The sequence below is a fragment of the Myodes glareolus genome, chromosome 8 (assembly GCF_982192425.1).
Source record: "Myodes glareolus chromosome 8, mMyoGla1.1, whole genome shotgun sequence".
Classification (NCBI taxonomy): Eukaryota; Metazoa; Chordata; class Mammalia; order Rodentia; family Cricetidae; genus Myodes; species Myodes glareolus.
In genome coordinates, this window is record NC_142033.1 from 71,731,039 (window position 1) to 71,735,846 (window position 4,808).

Below are 4,808 nucleotides of genomic sequence, written 5' to 3' on the forward strand. Positions count from 1 at the left end.
ATTGGCTTCTACCGCCCTTACTCCCGAGCTCTACCGGTTTCGGAGGCTCGTTTGCAATTCTATTGGGTAAGAAAACTATCTATTACCTCTTTGAAATGAACCTTCTTCCGGCCACGCCCCCGCTTGCTCGCCTGAGTTTCCACTTCTCGCGAGAGCATCGCCGGTCGCGCTCCTCCCACGAGAACTTGGCGGAGTCGTTGCTGGGGCGTCGCGCGAGCCTGCCTACTGGCTTCTAGCTATCGACGCTTGGTTTTTAATCTAGTTAACAAGCGCTCTTTGCCACAGCTAACACTAAACAGTAATCCCCACCATTCATTCCATTCCCATCTCAGTTTCCTCGGTCGTTGATGAGACTTACGGGAGACTGGCCTAAGGGCCTAATTTCTTTGTGATCCATAACCAACCCCGACGGGATCCGTACCCTTCAAATGCCAGGCTCTGAGTGGGCGTGTCCGCCCGGGACTGTTCACACGGGTGCCATCGGGAGTCCCAGGGGCTCAGCCAGGGCTTCTGAGAGCTCTACCTGCAGGCTAGGTAGGGAAAAGAACCTCCAGCTAGATATTTTGTGCGCCAGAGGCGAGGCAAAGGAGAGATGTACACGCCCAGGAAGCTGCAGGCTAGCTGCTCAGTGTGTCTGGAGCAGAGGCGAGGGGTGAGCTCAGAAGGCAAACGTCCAAAGAGAACACACGTAATTACTGGGACCGTACTGTCTGTCCTACAGAAGAATGGCTTGAGAAGAACCGGCCCCGGAAAAGGTCTTGGCACACCTCAATGCTAGAGTCCCTCTTGCCTGATTCTGAAAACCAGCACCATGATTTTAGGCAAGTCTCACACCTACTAAAAGGGATTCATTTTACTGATTTCTGAGAAAAAAAATGTGAGGGCTAACTGTTAATGCAAGTGCATGCTAGGCCCTCCTGGAGTGCAGCAAAACAGAATTGTACTAGAAAAATAATGCTGCTTTTTTTTTTTTTTGAGCACCTGTCCCTGAGCTATGTTGTAGCACTGGTTCAGCAACTAGAAAATGACCAACTGATAGATAAATGGGGACCCTCAGGCTATATGAAGATTGTCCTAAACGTGGTTGAATTGTTTCTGTAGGGTGTATTCGACCTGGAAGGTTGATTCACTTATGAGAATGACAAAACAGATCAAAACGAACCGCTAATGTTTGTGTTATTACAATCCCTGAATTATATGGAATTATAAGGGAATTTATGATAAAGCATGTCTGATAGACACACATCTGATTCCAGTGTAAAATGTATGCTTGGATATTTTGAGCATTTTTCTCAAATGTTATAATTGGAATAAAGAGAATTTACAACTTTAAGAAAAATGTAGGCATTTCTTATGAAAAATTTTCAATACTTAATTAGGCATTTGAGATAAAAACAGGGCAGGGTGGTGGTGGTGCACGCCTTTAATCCCAGCACTCGGGAGGCAGAGGCAGGCGGATCTCTGTGAGTTCGAGGCCAGCCTGGTCTACAAGAGGTAGTTCCAGGACAGGCTCTAAAACTACAGAGAAACTCTGTCTCGAAAAACCAAAAAAAAAAAAAAAAATAGAGAGAGAGAGAGAGAGAGAGAGAGAGAGAGAGAGAGAGAGAGAGAAAAACAGGAACAATAGGCTGGGCGGTGGGGCACGCCCCTTTAATCCAGCACTCTGGAGGCAGAGACAAGCAGGCAGACCTCTGTGAGTTCAAGGCCAGCCTGGTCTACCAGAGCTAGTTCTAGGACAGGCTCCAAAACTACAGAGAAACCCTGTCTCGGAAAAACCAAACCAAACCAAAACAAATAAAAACCAAACAAAACCAGGAACAATGTACCTTGCAAGTTAATGGGAGACCAAAACAGGATAAATAGGCCCTGTAGGTTAAGGGTTCTGTTTGCAGTTAAGAATAAGTTCCTGTTGTCCTATGTTAAATTTTTGCAAGTTAAGGTTTCCATTTGTTGTGGTTTTCCAATTTAGCCCTTTTTATTGCTTCTTTGTGGATTCCACATCATGCTTCTTCACCCCACTCATCTCCCTGTCCCTTCCCATCCTCCTTCTACCCTTACAACCTCCCCCACCTCCCAGGATAAAACAAAATTTAAGAAGGGCAGTAGTGGTGGCATTAATCCCAGCAGTTTATCTATGTGATTTCAAGGCCAGTCTGGTCTATAGAGTCTAGTATAGACTCCAAAGCTTCACAGAGAAACCCTGTCTCAAAAACAACAACAAAACAAAACAAAAACCAAAAAAAAAAGAAGAAGAAGAAGAGAAAAGAAAAGAAAAAACCTCTCATCCTGCTAGCTGAAGTCACACCATGAGTCACATGGTATACCTTTTAGACCACATTACTTGAAGTGTTCATTGCAATGAGTTATTGGTCTGGTTCAAGGCCTCTGGTTTTTGCTATACTATAGATAATGGGCTCTCACTGGAGCGCTTCTTGGATATCCTGTTACCTTGAGTCATGGAGATCCTGCAACTTTAGGTCAGCAGGGCCAGATCTTTCCCATGCTCCAGCAGATTTTAGATGGGGTGGATGATGGGATGAGCCAACTCTTAATCCTGGTTCTGGGTGGTTGCTGGGTTGGTTGGCTTGCCAGCTCTCATCTTCAACACCAGCCTAAGGTCTCCAACATTGCACTGGCTAGCTCATACTATGTAGTAAGCAGCCATGGGGTGGGGTTTATGAGTTGCAGCAAGTAAGTAGCTTTCAATATCCTGGTGGGGGACAGAGGCTGGCCCACTCTGGACACCAGAGCCATCTCTATAGTGCTGTCCAGGTGAGGTGTAGGGGCAGTTCTTCAGAGTGTTGCAGCTGGTGAGAGACAGGGCCAGCTCTCTCACCTGCCACACGCTGCAAGGGAGTGCAGGGGACCTTCTCTCCTCTGCCCACACCACCATATGGCAGATGAGGGGCAGGGCCAGATCTCTCATGCTGATACTTGTCCTCTGGGATGGCACACCCACACCACATCAGCAGGGTCAGCTCTACCATGTTGCCTAGGTGAGGTGTAGGGCCTGCTCTCTTCCAAGCTGGGTCTCACTATGTAGTCTGGAACTCCATTTGTAGACCATGCTGGCCTCAAACTTCACAGAAATCTGCTTGCGTTCTCCTCCAAGTGCTGGGATTAAAGACAAGTGCCACACGAGCTGCCTTTATTTATTTTTTAATAAGTTTTATCACATTTATTGTGTATATGTACATGTACTTACTACAGAGCACATGTAGCAGTCAGAGGGCAACTTGTGTGAGCCACTTCTCTCCTATTCCTACATGAAAGGATCCCGAGGATCGAACTCAAGTCACCAGGCTTAGTGGCAAGCACCTTTACCTCCTGAGTCATCTGCCAGCTCTTGTTTGATTTTGAGACAGTCTCTCTCTCTCTCTCTCTCTCTCTCTCTCTCTCTCTCTCTCTCTCTCTGTCTCGTTAGACTGACATGGAGCTCACTATGTAGCCCAGGTCAGATTGAAATTTACCCACCCAAATGTTGAGATTATAGTGTGTGCACTGTGCCTGGCTTTTTGTAAATTTAATATGCTGAAGATGTAGTAGTAAAAGCCAAATACAAATATCACCATGCTCAGAAACTTCCCTCAAGTTTTCTCTAGACATCATTTGACAATGAACTTGCTGCCTCACAAACAGTGTCTCCTTCGGGCTTTAAACATCAGCTTGGAGAGAAAAGCTGGCATATCAGTGCTCCAATAGGTTCACACAGGGGAACCGGCCGACTATGATCTCCTTAGGCTTCACACTAGCTGCAGAGTGACTTATCTGTCCTTGCCCTGTTAAGAAGAGTCTTCTGTATGCAGGCAGGTCATCTCCAGAGGAGTTGTAATCAAGAAAGGTCCAGAAAGAGCATTCATAGCACTTTGTGGGCCTTAGATAGATCTCTGGCTGACCAGCTACCTTTGTTAAAGGATCCATATAGGGAATGGAAAGTAGGGGTCTCCAATATGAAGGCTCTGGCTGTCCCTACTGCTGCGATCAATTGGTTGCAGGATGGTCTAGGGTGGCCTGTCGGGGACTACAGGAGTCCTCTACATGCAGCCATCGCCAGGCCGCCTGATCATGTTCGCATGAGGCCAGGCAGGCTTTCAAGAGAGCAAGCATGATCTCGAGGCCACTTGATGACTGACTCTAAACTGGCGCACTGCTACTTCTGTATGGTATTAGACAAAGAAAGTTAGGTGGCCAGGCATGGTTCAGATGCTGAGGGGATAAACTGAAGGAACCCTGGCCAGTTTGAGCGTGGTGAGCATTGCTCTGGCATGTCTTGTCCCCCTTCCCCATTCCCTCTGCCTTACTAAAAAACACTAGATTTCATTCCTAAAGCTAGCCACCAAGGTCTATTCCTTTAATTGGCCATTTCCTCCTCCTGAGGCTGACTACCAAGGTCCAGCTCTCAACGTATTGAAATGCAGCAATCAAAAGCCCCCTTTGGCTCACCAAGTTAACATGCCCAATTAAAATTAAATACCTCATCCTAACATGGGGCTTCCCCTTGTATCTTTATAAACTGTCATTTTACTATGTGCGTCATCTGTCTCCCTTCTATCCAGAGGCAGTCCTTTGTCCTCCCTGTAGGGAAAAAGGGCCACCCAAAGAAACCCACCCTGGTTCTGAAACCAGAGTCAGTGAAAGAAATGCTTTAGCCCCAAACCGAGCCCCAAAGAAATGAATGGACCCTGACTCTAAAACCAGTGCCAAAGAAACACACTTTTTCCCTAGAATCAGAGTCAGTGAAACAAGTATCCCCTGGTCCCAAAACTAGAGCCAAAAAGCTTAAAATGGCCAGTGAAAGAAACACAGTT